Genomic DNA, 15,666 nt, shown 5'->3' with positions numbered 1-15,666 from the left:
GAGGCCATCTTCTGGGCCAAAAACGGTCACGCAGAACACCTGTTCGCTCGCGCTACCCATCAGACCTATGTCTGGTGGGGCGCGCCACATCTCGCCTCGTGACAGGGCTGCACTCCGATAGCTCTAACTTTTGCATATGAACTCGGATTAGGACGATTTTTATATCAAAATCGACCGTTTCAACGAGACGAAGACAACTTGTGTTGATCATTTTTCCATATGAGGAAATATTAATTGGTTTTCAAGCCATTCTTTAATCTGGTGTCAACATGAGCATCTCTGAAGTTGTCATAACTTTTGCATCCGAACTCCATTTTAGACCATCTTCATATTCATCTTGATCTTCTCGAAGAGAGCCATCTCATAGTGACTTTCAATAGTAAGTTTGAATTACTCTTGACATAGCTTCAAGCAACTCTTTATAAACGTGCCACTTTTGAGCGTCAACACATGCCTCCCTGTTTTTCGGCAAAGCCAGCGTGCCGAAAAATAACTTGTACCAAGTTTGTTCTAAGGACAATGTCAACACTCCATCGGGAATTTATATGTCCTTAGGACGATAAGTATATATCGACCATGTCTTATGTGAACTTTCTGATGCAAACTTGGGTGAAACCTTCTCAGCTTCATTAACAATGCGGTGATAAAGTACCATAGATACGTATCTCAAGGTCATCCTCCGAACCATATTGTTCACCCTTTTGCTAGGATTTTTTAGATAATCAACAATACTTTCTCCAATCCTTACTTTTGCCTGCTTAAAAATTTCATTAGTGGCCGAAGCTATGGACTTCGGTTCGGCCTTACCTATATTGACGAGACTAAGCATCGGCTATTGAGAGAAATGCAATACAACATGATTAACATAGTAGCCAGATGTTTGCTGTGCCAATTCTTTCGAATTGTCATGTCTAAATATATGAACAATTTTAAAGCAAACCAAGGTAAATTTTGCATCTAGACATACTCCAAGATAAACTATGAGTGATTCGTCAAAACATTGATAAACCCTGAATATTTGTTGCACTACTCATAACGAATCACCGAAAGCCTCAATATGTATAGCACCTATAGCCAGTAAAAGACTCAATCCGAATAACAATGCATATTCGGCTTTCATTAATCGTGCATAAAAATATTCTAAGAGGCATGGGGCTTAAAAAACAGTACCATAAAGAAATATATAAACAACACCAACACTTTGGCCATTGCTACGAATTGAACCATCAAAACATAATCTCCATGGTACTAGAAAGACAAGGCTAATATCAACATTATGCATGTCATTAATCTGATGTTTAGTAATAAAATCAGTTATGATTTGGCCTCTTATAGATCTTAGAGATGCATAAGCCAAATCATATCCAAACAAAGTATAAGCCCACTAGCCAATTCTGCAATTATGAATTGGGCTATGCAGCATATATTCAATGACATCGGTCACTATGTCCCAACTCCATTCAATCATAATATAGGCATACATATAAATTTCCATGAGCACGTACCTTGTCTCGCTCTCCAATCGAACTAAGAACGATGTTAGAATACTACACCGGCCATGTATTGACATACACTTAGGATGATAGATAAATATCGGCCATTACCATGTAAACTTCATTCAAAACACATACAGCCGAAATAAACAAATGAAATGACAAATCAAGTATTTCGGCCATTTGGATCAGCAACAAACTTGTAGCTAATCAAATGTATAGTGACTTGGTAATACCCTTTCATGATGTAAGAAATTATATTGCATCCATGTATTAAAATAAGCCCATTGAGGGTTACCAATCATACCTGATGACGAATTCCATGGCATAGGTGTTAATGGCATAGTTGAAGAATATGGATAATGTGTAGACCAAAGATGTTGAAACCTTCGGCTTGGTCCTTCATAGTTTTCACTCCTTTCCTTATTCACCTTTGCCGCACTTCTTGTAATGGAAGCCTGCACATAATTCTTATTTTGAGCACTTCCTTTGGGAACCCATGTCATGTTCTTTCTTCAAGTTCTTCTGCACTAAGTTTTTGTGATTTCTTCTTTTGCCAATACGATAAGCTGAGCAGGCATCTCGACTGTGATTCTGTTTTGACCAATGGCAATTCCTTTTTGGCCTTGTGCACTCTCAACTTCTTTTCTTCAGATTTGGCACTTCGACTCTCAATAATTGGTTGCTTTGTCTCATTGTCTTTAGTAGCCAATGTCAACACATTAATTGGCTCTTTTTCATTTGAGATCAAATCTGAAGTTGCACTCTTACGACCATCTCTTTTAACACGGTAAACTTGCTTGACCACCTCTTTCTTCTTCCTTGAGCTCTGGATCGGTTCCTTATGATTAAAACGGTCTTTAACATGTGATTGTTCAAATGTTGATCTTCTCGGAGCTGCATAATATTGATGAGATGGTCTAAAATAAGATGGATAATGTGCCCTTCTATCATACCTGTCCCATGAGGGATATGGATCTATATGAGCATAGGGAGGCATCCATGACATTGGCATTGGCGGCCCAAAATAAGGATATGAATATGTTGCATTAAAATTCTCACTTTGCCAATACCAATCCTCATATTTGCGCCTTGGGGGTGATCTTGGTTTCTTTGCACGATTTGGCCGATAAGCATTCTTCTCTTCACTCTTCTTTCGATATTTATCTAATAGTTCAGTGAAGGTGATTTTTGATCTCTTACACTTGCGCTTATTTCGGCCTTTGTTTTCTTTCGGTTTGCTTTCATTGATCATTGGATTTGCTTGCTGCCCCTAGTCCTTGGCGTCTCCATTGTAGCTTCGATGGAATTTTTGCCCTCAAGATTATGTTCATTATGCTCTTCAACGACTTCTTTACTTGAAAGCTTGATCCCATCACCTGCTGTTTTTACCTTCTCTTTAAATAGATCGGCTTGAAGTAGCTGATGCAAAAACTTTCTGCCATCGGGACCAATCAGAATAGATTGGTCATCTCTTGGTGTCTCAACAAATTTTAATCGTCCTTTATCAATGGCCGATTTAATTATTTGACGAAACATGTTATAATCCTCAAATTTATGCTTGGACGAATCATGCAACTTACAATATATTTGTCCCTGGGCGAATGGCTCAACATGGTGAACAAGAATTCTAATATAATTATTTGTCAACAACAAATCAAATATTTGATCACACATGCTTTACTTGAAGGTAAACTTTTTATTCTCTAGCCGATCTTGTTGTGAGAACGGCTTTGGAGTTAAGCAAACGAATGGTTCAGATTTTGTATCACCCCATTCGGCTATGCATTGTGTTTTACATTCTCTTACCGATGTCATTGGATAAGATATTATACTAGCATCGGTTTTCTGAAAAAAATCTAGCCTTGGCTTTAAGTTTCTGAAACAAAAATAGTTTAACATGCATGCCTCAATTGAGACCAAGAGTAAGCCAAGTATGAAACAAGCAAAGCTACCCATGTAGATACGAACTTTAAATAAAGCAACGGGGAAATCTTTGGCTGCAACAATAAGTAATTATCGGTCTGTATAAATGGCGCAATGGGTTAACCAATATGTTCTACAGCGATTTTATTGCTAACAAGTAAATTACCCTTCTTCATTGGTCTTTCAAAATTACTTAAGAGGATTTTTCTAATAGATGCATCAACAATAAAGTTTTGACCAAATCTAAAAATAGGTAAATTACTTGCTAAACATACCTCTTCAAATATATTAGGAGAGCATGATGGTGGTGTGACTTGAACAATATCTTGATCCGCCTTTGGATGGCTCCCCAATGCCTCTTCATCATCTTTTTCTTGATTCCGTGCATCATTATACTGAAGATTTTTGTCGGCTGTACTTTGTTTGGCCACTTGTTCTTGTTCTTGAAGCTCATCAATTTCTATGGCACGAAACTCATAGGGCAGGAAGTAGGTTCCATTGACTTCAGAAAAATCAAGCACCGTTGTTTTCCTATGCTTGCCATGCCCTTTATCAGTCATGCTTGCCTCGTTGGATTTGATGGGTTCAGAATATATACTTCTTGATTCGGCTTTTTCAACCGAAGCACTTTCATGTTCTGAATCATCTTTCCTTACATCGGTTATATCAATTGGCAAGGCTTCTTTTCTTTGAGCCAATTCCCTATCAATTCTCTCTTGGCGAAGTACTTGCACTCTATCGCGCAAAGGTTTAACTCCCCTCTCAATTTCAGCCCGCTCTAGATCAGTTTGCCCCCCAATGCTTTTAGGATCTTTCGGCAATGAAGTGTTAAATGTTGCCGAAATTTTCCAATTGTATAGGGGGTGTATAATATGCTGCGGTACTAGGTGGAGGTGTATGCACTGCCGTATAACCATATGCTCTCTCAACAATACTATCAATTGATGAAGTTTCATCTTCCTGCAAAACTCTAGCCTTTATTGCAGCATAATTAGGAAACAAACCCTTTTCATATTGTTCAAGGCATAGAGCACTAATTCTCTTGTTTTGTGCCAAGCTCTTTTTTAATGCAGCCACAACCGCTTCTGGAAGGGATTGCTCCGCAATACTTTCAAATTATTTCGGTAATGATTCGTGAGTGTTGCCGAAATTCTTGAATTGCGTGGAGTATGCATTATATGCTATAGTATTTGATGATGGCACATGTGTTCCTGTAAATTTTTCACTTATTCGGCTATGACCATGAAGATGCGGGGCCGGATTATGAACATCTACAGTTGCATACGGTGCTAAAAATTACTAACATGAGGTGTAGCATATGATGGTTGAGAGTAACTGGCCGAATAGCTAGTAGTAGCATGGCCAATTCTCCCATCAATCGGCAAGGTTGGATTCACATATTGCAAATTAGTTGCCGATGAATAACAAGGTGAAACACTTTCTTGTATGCTATTGGAAATTTTAACATGAGGTGTTTCAAATTGATTAACCAAACCCATCATGTTGTTCATCGGCATATGGATTTGTGGGGTTGCCGATGCATGAGAGTTTGGATACATATGTTGTACGTTGCTAAAATCATAAGAATTTGAAGCGTGAAGATTGCTTTGCATCCGCCCTTGCGCATAATTATATGCATGATTGATAAAACTAGGGCTAGCCGATACATTATGCTCATTAGGTGATCCAGCAACAACATATGGATTATTTGCATCTACAAAGGGGAATTGGGTATTCATATTACCTTTGTAGATTGCATCAACTTGATGACGATCTCTTCGTAGCAAGAACGGGTCGGAGACCGTTCAAAGCTTCTGTCCCCAACGGAGTCGCCAAAAAGTGTGTTCGCACACGAACACGTCAACGTGTACCCTCGACGCCGGGGGTGATGCACCGCAGCTCACGTCGAAGGAGACCCGTCCGGAAGCGCGGTACACAAGCAATCCGGCAGGTGCTTTTGAGGACCCGAAACCCCACACGTCCGGGAGGGACCCCGTCAGAGCGCACGGCAGCTATGGGCTGCCCTAGGTCAACCTGATCGCCCCTAGGGCCTCGAGGTTTGCCGCCCTGCAAAAGAACAGACGAAGAACGAGGAAGAAGAAGAACTAGGGTTAGGGAGAAAAGATAAAAGATAAAAAGTGGTAGATGATTTGATCGATTGTGTGTTGTTCAATCGGCCGTCACCCCTTAGATATATAAGAGGCGGCTGGACTTCCCATGAAAGGAAAAGGCTTGGATTCACGTCCAAAACCCTAGTCAAATTCGGATTGGTTTTGTCCGAACTTTCCAAAACTGTTCGGTTTAAACTGGCTGCACCTTGCGGGTCCTTTTTGTAGTGGTAAACGATCTCGGATGGAAACGAGCCCAAAAGCAATCTTGACTGTCTCGACGAGACGAACAACTTTCATGTTGAACGTTTTTCGATTTGAGGCCATCTTCTGGGCCAAAAACGGTCACGCAGAACACCTGTTCGCTCGCGCTACCCATCAGACCTATGTCTGGTGGGGCGCGCCACATCTCGCCTCGTGACAGGGCTGCACTCCGATAGCTCTAACTTTTGCATACGAACTTGGATTGGAACGATTTTTATATCAAAATCGACCGTTTCGACGAGACGAAGACAATTTCTGTTGATCATTTTTCCATACGAGGATATCTTAATTGTGTTTCAAGCCATTCTTTAATCTGGTGTCAACATGAGCATCTCTGAAGTTGTCATAACTTTTGCATCCGAACTCCATTTTAGACCATCTTCATATTCATCTTGATCTTCTCGAAGAGAGCCATCTCATAGTGACTTTCAATAGTAAGTTTGAATTACTCTTGACATAGCTTCAAGCCACTCTTTATAAACGCGCCACTTTTGAGCGTCCACAAAAGGTAAGCACTTCTCCCGTTGCAAGAAAGATCAATCTAGTTGGCCAAACCAAATTGATAATCCGAAGAGACTTGCAAAGATAACCAATCATACATAAAAGAATTCAGAGAAGATTCAAATATTGTTCATAGATAAACTTGATCATAAACCCACAATTCATCGGTCTCAACAAACACACCGCAAAAGAAGATTACATCGAATAGATCTCCACAAGAGAGGGGAGAACTTTATATTGAGATCCAAAAAGAGAGAAGAAGCCATCTAGCTAATAACTATGGACCCGTAGGTCTGAGATAAACTACTCACACTTTATCTGAGAGGCTATGGTGTCGATGTAGAAGCCCTCCGTGCTCGATGCCCCCTCCGGCGGAGCTCCGGAACAGGCCCCAAGATGGGATCTCGTGGATACAGAAAGTTACGGCGGTGGAATTAGGGTTTTGGCTCCGTATCTGATCGTTTGGGGGTACATAGGTATATATAGGAGGAAGAAGTACGCCGGTGGATCAACAGGGGGGCCACGAGGGTGGAGGGCGCGCCCCCTACCTCGTGGCCTCCCTGTTGGTTGCTTGACGTAGGGTCCAAATCTCCTGGATCTTGTTCGTTCCAGAAATCACGTTCCTGAAGGTTTCGTTCCGTTTGGACTCCGTTTGATATTCCTTTTCTTCGAAACCCTAAAATAGGCAAAAAAATAGCAATTCTGGGCTGGGCCTCCGGTTAATAGGTTAATCCCAAAAATAATATAAAAATGTATAATAAAGCCCAATAATGTCCAAAACAGTAGATAATATAGCATGGAGCAATCAAAAATTATAGATACGTTGGAGACGTATCACTGGCTCATTATATTAGGGTTGTCTTGATCTTGCTTACTCCAGTGCTTCACCAGTAGTGCTGCACAACATGTGTGGTGTGCCAAGCCGTGTTTTCAAGTTGTGTCCTCGGCCCTCCCGGTCGTAATGCTCATCTAGCATGAAGCTTGAAAGTTTATCCAAACCAACACCATGTATTCTTATGGATGTATGAGTCAACTCATTGTAGGTGAAGCTTTTCTCTTGCGCACAACTTACTTTATTTTATGCTTTATCAGTGTAATGTCCAGTTTCATTTGCAGGTATACCATTACTCTTCTCATGGTATTGTAGATGCATCATGTGTAGCTTTTAGCCTTGCAAATTAGAGGTCTAATTTATACATGCATATTGTCAGAATATTGGTGCGTTCAAAAGACTATGGGTGGAATTAACAAACTGGCTGAAAATATGAAACAAATCCAGGATGCTTTGTCAGCTTTTCGTGGAGATTCTGCTAATTTCAACAAGGTAATATTTAAGATTAATTAAAATCTTACATTTCATAGTTTTTTTTTGAATCACTTATCATCTATAATATTGCACACAAAACACTTGCATGATTAACCAGAGGAGGAACTTCAAGAATTGGAGGGAGCAGTGTGTGTCTGGTCAATAGGCAAGCAGTTCCCCCTGCTCCATCGGAAGCTACAATTGAAGAGGTTGCTGCACTACAACATACACGTATGGAGGACAATGTGACATGCCGTACGACCAAACATGTAATCTTGACCAAGTTGCCTTTGCATCCGAGGAATCAAAGATGCTCAACAGACTGCATGCTGCTTAGTTGCCTATCAAGTTCGTGATTGATTCTGGTTTTGGCTCCCAAAAACTTATGTTGAGGTGCTTTCCGTTGAACAGATGACTGCCGCCAATGAAGGCTGCAAATAAAGAGCTGAAAGGGATGATGAAGATTGTCAGGATTGAAGATATAGATGTATGCAGCATCCTGTTGTCTTCCAGATTCTTCATGTTTTCAAGATCTTCAGCTTATTTTGTTTGGATTACATCTGAATCCGTACCTACTTTCATAATCGGCAGAGCATGCAAAACGAGATGGTGGGTCTTATGGATGTGAGCAATGAAATACAAGGAACTCTTGGTAGAAGCTACAATGTCCCAGATGACATCGGTGAGGAGGAACTTAACTTATGGGGGGTATGGCTCTTATTTCGTAGTTGGCTATTCTCAGATATTTCAAAAGCTTACCGAGTCAACTAATTTTCCTTACAGTGGTTACCAGCTGGGAACCCCTCAATTTAAAGTTTTGTAGTTGAATTTGATTCAGCACGCTCTCCAGTTCATATCAGTCTTAGATTTCATCTGAAACATTTCTTTTTCACTTTTGTTGTAAGACTGGCTTTGCGTTGTGCATGTGTTTATTTACAGACAAGACAGTTCTGTTTGCTGCACGGATGAAGAGAGTTAGGTGGTTACTGCTGTTTTTGATGGTTCGAGCATCGATTTCAGGGAGAAGAGTCACAAATTTGGAGGAGGGAGGCGAGCAGGGCACCATAAAGACAGTTCCCACACACTAGCAGTTCGATGAAATGATGAATCTAGCCGCCCACTACATGTCGGGGCGACGTCGTCTTCTCCCCTCCTGCGGGTGCTCCCCTGTCCATGCTGCCACCATGCCTCCTGCGCTGCCTAACCACTGGTCTTGAGGATAAATCTTTGGATTACATGCTGGAGCACTTCAGTTTCTATTTGTCTCCCTGCTCATGTCCTAATGAGGGGAAAAGAAGCAAATGCTGGAGCACGGGGATGCACAGTGGGTGGGACGATTAAGATTCAAAATAAGTTTAGCTTCAGAGCACATGATCGGTGTCCTTCCTCTGTTTGGCTATAATTTACCGGGATCAGTTTTCTCCTAATCATACACCATGCTTTTAATTGACTTGGAATATATTACATGCTTTTAATTGACTTGGAATATATTACTCCCTCTGCTCCATATTTGTACTAAATCAGCGACAAGTAATATGGAATGGAGGGAGTACATTATGTTTGTTTGCAATTTCAGGAAGACATTGAGATATGGCAACAGGCGAGCTTTGTTGGAGTATTTGGCACGCCTGGAACGTTGGTGTATAAGGTGTCTATTAATTTAGCAGTGAGGCAACAGACTATAGGCCTACTATATACAGGTAAACACGAGCCTTGCTTGTACATGTTTGGTTGGTTGTCTGGCATGAGCTAGATGAAGCTTCTCGTGTTAAGTATCTTAAAAACGGGGGATAGATCTTCTCTGTCCATGATAATGGTGATAATCAGCTTCGATGCTTGTAGCAGTAGTATTGCTATCACAGAAGGTGCAATACCTTCTGATCAAGTGATATCGTAATATTTTCGAGTGGTATCATAACTCCTCTTCTGTACATTTATGTGTTTACTTCGAGAAATTTCTTCCCATTGTCAAGAAAATGCTGCTGCTATGTTTTATTTTTTTCATCACACCTTATTGTATCCGTGCTCCATGTCAATCTCGACAACCAAAGCTTGAAATTAAGTTTAGCAGTAAATTATTTGCTGTTCCATCCTAGGGACATGGACTACATACTCCTGGATACAATGCTACATCATGAGGACAAAGGACTTCACACTCCTGCCCTACAGCCCTCTGTAAGTCCTTTTGACTTAGTACTATGGTAATTTTCTTCTTTTATGCACCTAGCTCCACGCGTTTACATTCATTTGTTCTCGTCTGCGCATTGACCACTTGATCATTATGATTGTTTCTTCTTTGCTCAGGGTATTTTACTTTGATTCCTGTAGAACAATAAATCGGAACTAAATGATATAGTGCCATTTTTGGATTACATTTTTTTTCATCATGTTCGTGGGAGCAAAGGTAGATAAAAAGAGACAAATATCTGTACCCCATTCCAAGTACCCTGGCAGACAACAGCCGACAGAAAGTGTCACATATGGGTATTACATCTAAACAAATATAAGCATAGAGACCACATACATTTTACAAGCAACCGGCCAAACAAATCATATTAATGCCTGTTAGAAATGGGCAAGTAAACAAATATACAAAATATCAAGAAGACGATACACTAATTTTTACGTGGAAAATATTTGCGGGAAATAACACAGGCACACAATGGTGATCTTTCACTGTATCAAGAGAGTATCTACAAAGACATAGACTTACAATGAATCATCAACTCATCCCGAGGTATATATTGTTGGAGCAAAAACGGGAGGTAGAAGAATTAGTGAACATTCAGGATATTTGTGCTGCATAAAGCGTTGCAGCTTTTCTGCTTTGTTCTCCTTTTTATTTGAACAGCTCATGAGCTCAACTAGCTAACACAAAGATCCTAATCTTGGGCCATGACCAAGCTTCACAGACGTGCCATCCCACGTCCCTTGACCATGCCTCAAGTTCTAAGCCACTACGGTCGGTACTCGTGCCATCCCACAGGGTGATCGTAACAGCATACAGCTACTGATCTGGCCTTGTCGTGAACAGGCTCACGCTGCATGGACCAGTTTTATTGTTACTAGAAATAAAACCTACAAGATTACATGAATGGGTTTCATACTATAACATATATAGGTGGCATATGAGTGACTCGAAGCAAAACGGAAACCTAAATCAGCTTGCACTACGATTGACCATGGCTTCTCACTAGGATTCGGATCATATATCCTTTACTTGCTGTAATGTAAGTGCACTGAAAGGCATATGAGTGTTTGGTGTGCCTCCTGCATGGTTGGCCTTGCTTGTGGAGAAGATTCCAAGCAAGAAAAGGCCAGCTTAATGAGCAGAGATAAGTTGTTCTCTTCTGTTGTTGTTGGTGTGGTCGGTCGTTGGTCCAAAATATCTTTCACCAGCATAGCTTGTTTCCCGCTTGGCAAACTACTGCCTAATTTATCCCTTGGATGCTTCCCCATCACTAGCTCTAGCACAACCACACCAAAGCTATATACATCACATTTCTCTGTCACAACAGATGTGTATGATAGTTCTGCACAAAATCAAAACATTAGAATTAGGAACAAATGAACTGACATGAATGTTTCTGATGTGAGAAGAAAGGTTATACTTGTACATACCAGGAGCTATGTAGCCATATGTTCCTGCTAGTGCACTCCAGTTTGATGAATCGGGCTTAAGAATCCTTGCTGTGCCAAAATCCGAGACAAAAGCCTTGAAGGTTATATCAAGTAAGATGTTGTTGCTCGTGATATCTCGATGGATTATGGGTGGACTGCATTCATGGTGCAAATAAGATATTGCTTGAGCCACATCAGTTGCAAGAGTAATTCTCTTCTGCCAATCTAATTCCTTTGCTAGCTCCTCATTTTCCAATGTCCCGTGAAGGCTGCCCCGCTGAATATACTCGTAGACAAGAAATTTATACACCGGATGGGAGCAGAATCCATACATTTTGACGATGCTTCATTGTCGGATCTGTGATAAGATTTCCATTTCACTGTGAAATCTTCTTTCGTCATCCAACTCTTCTTGAGTCTGATGAAGCTTCTTCACAGCAACTAGATGCCCGTCTTGGAGTTGTGCCTTGTAGACTTTGCCGTATCCTCCTGTTCCAATGATGTACTTCTCGTCGAAGTCTTCTGTTGCCCTTACAATATCATCAAATGCTAATCTTCCATCAAAATTCCAAACGGAGAATAGGTCCCTTCCTTTAGCAGCAACACTTTCCAGTGGTTTTCTCTTGTTACGACTAAGAATTATTATGACAACAATTGCAGCAACAACGCCGAAACCCACCACAGGAATAATTGGCAAAAGCAAACCAAGTGTCTTTCGCTCATGGTGACCAACTACTGGAGTTGAATCACAAGGTGGCAGGCCAGAGAGGTTACCACACAAACCTTTATTGGGAAGAAACCAACTTGCTGAAGCATTTTGGAGTAGCCGGGCTGTTGGGACTGGTCCTTCCAGGTCGTTGTAGGACACATCGAGTGTTGAAAGGCTCACCATCCTTGCCAAGGAGGGTGGAATGCTGCCACTGAACTGATTATGTGATAAATTCAGAAATTCTAGCATCTCCAACTTCCCAAGTTGCTGCGGCAACACACCACTGAGGTTATTGTTGCTCACATCTAACATGATCTGCAGGCTTGCTAAATTTCCAATTGCTAAACTTGTTGTTGTTGATCTTTAAGGACTGTAGTTTTGTACATGCCCCTATTTCCTCAGGCATTGATCCACTCAGTTTGTTCCCAGATATATCAAGGTATCCTAAATTGTTTAGCTTTTCTATCTGTGTAGGTATGGATCCGGATAATTGGTTCCATGATAAGTTCGGGCTATATATATTAGTTAAAATCCTGATTTCTGGTGGAATCTCACCGCTGAGATGATTATAATCGAGTCTTAGTTTTTCTAGGTTGGACAATTTATAAAGGATTGGAGGTATGGAACCTATGAGCATATTTTTTGCTAGATTTAGTATTGTTAGTCGGGTAGATGCACCTAGATTTGGTGGGATCTGCCCACACAGTCTATTCGATGCCAAGCTCATCTGTATGAGTTGTGGATATACACCAAAATGCTGAGATATATCTCCTGTTAGTTGGTTCGACAAAAGGTCAATTTTAGTCAAACTCGTACATGTCTTTAAACTCCTTGGAATGGGTCCATTGAACATATTATGAGAGACACCGAGATATTGAAGTTTGCTGCCTGAAATTATATTTGCAGGTAAAGGTCCTGAAAGTGAGTTGTTAGACAACCCAAGGTTAAGAAGGTTTATGAGATCTCCAAACTCTTGAGGAAGAGAACCTGATAATTTGTTACTAAAGATTTGTATTTCTTGGATGCTTTGCAATTTCCCACAAGTTTTCGGTATTGATCCCGAAATTTGGTTCTGAGACAAGTTTAAATCTTCGAGGTTCACCAGATTGCCAATCTCGTTGGGGATGGAACCTGTTATCTGATTATCAAAGAGGTGTAGTAGTGCTAGCTTGGTTATGTTTCCTATGCTGTCAGGAATAGAACCAGATATTTGGTTGTTAGACAAGTCTAATTCTTGGAGATTCAGCAAGATGCCCAATTCTAAAGGTATTGGACCTGTGACTTGATTTTTATAGAGAAAAAGTTGGTTCATCTTAGTAAGATTAGTTATGGAGATTGGAATTGGACCTGAAAGATCATTTGACTCAAGTTGAAGAATTTGCAAATGGACTAGCCTTCCTAGTTCTTGGGGTATAGGCCCTGAAAGTTGATTACCAAATAGGGCTAAAGTATTTAGTTGGGTCAGATTTCCAAGGGTTTTTGGTATCAAACCACTTAAGGTGCTATTGCTTAGCTGTAGAAGTTGTAGGTTGACAAGACTTCCAATCTTCTCAGGAATGGGACCTGATACCATGTTTTGGTGAATGACAAGATCAGTTAACATTGTTAGGTTGCCCAGAGATGAAGGGATATGTCCTGTGGGTCAATATATGCGAGGAATGGAAGAGCCGAGAAGTTGAGCTCACCAAGAGTGCCATGGATGCCAGCATCTGGTAGGGAGATGTTGGTCACCACCCAGGGCATGCGGCGGCCATGGCGAACAGCAGTGCACATGATGCCTGTCCAGTTGCATGGGCTGGTGTTTTCATGCCAAGAGCTCATCTGCAGCGGTGGGCTCGCGAGTGTAGCTTTCCAGTGGAGGAGGGCCATGTGTTGAGACCTCAGTGAGATCCCTCCATGGCGCGCCGCATGTGCTTCTTGCAAGAGAAGAAGGCATGGCACCAGCAGTAGGCAGAGGTACAACAATGGTGTCAAGGGAGTTCCCATTTTGCTGCCTGGTGTTTGCATGTTGTGTTTGGTTGGGGATTTGATTCAGCACACACTGCAACTGTATTTATACTTAACTAGTGTTTCGAGGTCCTCTGTTCTCCAGTGTTTTTCTCAATCTCTGCCAGCTGGATGCCTATTAGCTCTTGTTCGGACGCTAGCACACCCCTTTGGCAGCTGCTGCTGGGCAGCCTGTTTTTCTTCTTCAGCGTCGGCAGCCTTTTTTTCTTTTTTTCTTTTTTCTCATAAAAATGACACATGGCAATTGAAGGCAGTGTAACACCCTCGATGCGGCTATAGCTCCCATGTGTCGAGGCATGACTTAGAGACATAACCGCATTGAAAGCAATGTCGCAAGTCAGGCAATCATTACAACAACCCATGTAATATATAATAAAAGGGGAAGAACATAGTTGGCTTACACTCGCCACGTCACATCAAAGTACATAAATAACATCCATCAGACAAACACTCATGGCCCGACTACGGCGCCAAAAATGGAAAAGAACCCAACATGCGACAAGGCCCTGAATCAAACCCCAACTAGGCACCACTACTGATCATCGGGAAAGGAAACATAATAACGCTGAGAGTCCTCGTCAAACTCCCACTTGAGCTCGTACTCGTCACCTGGAGCGAAATCACCTGGACCTGCATCTGGAATTATAGTATCTGTGAGCCACGGGGACTCAGCAATTTCGCACCCTCGCGATCAAAACTATTTAAGCTCATAGGAATGGATGAGGCAAATATATGTGGAGCTGCAGCAAGCGACTAGCATATATGGTGGCTATCTTATACGCAAAAGAGAGCGAGAAGAGGAGGCAAGGCGCGAGCGAGAATCTAGAGGAACAACATGCGCAAGCATTACTCCAACACCGTGTCCACTTTCCGGACTCCGCCGAAAAGAGGCCATCATGGCAACACACTCAGTTGATTCATTTTAATTAATTAAGGTTTAAGTTATCTACAACCGGACATTAACAAATTCCCATCTGCCCATAACCGTGGGCACGGCTTTCGAAAGTTCAATCCCTGCAGGGGAGTCCCAACTTAGCCCATGACAAGCTCTCACGGTCAACGAAAGAATAGACCTCCACCCGAGACACACCGATCAGACTCGGTAACCCGGTACAACAAGACAATTCGACAGGTTAAAACAAGACCAGCAACACCGCCCGAATGTGCCGACAAATCCCGATAGGAGCTGCACATATCTCTTTCTCAGGGCACACTCAGATTGTCCTGGGTACGGGTAGGCCAGCCCAGAGTTGCCCCTGGTGGCCACCGGTAGCTGACAGGTGGACCAACACTCAGAGGAGCACTGGCCCGGGGGGGGGGGGTAAAATAAGATGACCCTTGAGTCTGCAGAACCCAAGGGAAAGAAAAGGCTAGGTGGCAAATGGTAAAACCAATGTTGGGCATTGCTGGAAAAGCTTTAATCAAGGCGAACTATCAAGGGGTTCCCATTATAACCCAACCGCGTAAGGAACGCAAAAATCCGGGAACTTAACACCGATATGACGGAAACTAGGGCGGCAAGAGTGGAACAAAACACTAGGCGAGAGGCCGAGCCTTCCACCCTTTGCCAAGTATATAGATGCATTAAGATAACATAGCAATATAATGGTATCCCCAACAAGTAAATAAAAGATGTTCCAACAAGGAACGGCCTCCAAACTTCACCTGCAACTAGCAACGCTATAAGAGGGGCTGAGCAAAGCGGTAACATAGCCAATCAACGGTTTGCTA

The 15,666-nt window shown here is 41.8% G+C and overlaps 1 pseudogene; it reads right to left on the bottom strand.

The window, feature by feature from the left end:
* Positions 1–10,814: 10,814 nt before the first annotated feature.
* On the bottom strand, positions 10,815–13,935 carry LOC125532644 (uncharacterized; annotated as a pseudogene).
* Positions 13,936–15,666: the final 1,731 nt, after the last annotated feature.

This window comes from Triticum urartu, chromosome 1A, assembly GCF_056163025.1.
Source record: "Triticum urartu cultivar PI428250 chromosome 1A, HENAU_Tu73, whole genome shotgun sequence".
NCBI lineage: Eukaryota > Viridiplantae > Streptophyta > Magnoliopsida > Poales > Poaceae > Triticum > Triticum urartu.
This window is presented reverse-complemented; position numbering and strand designations above follow the sequence as displayed.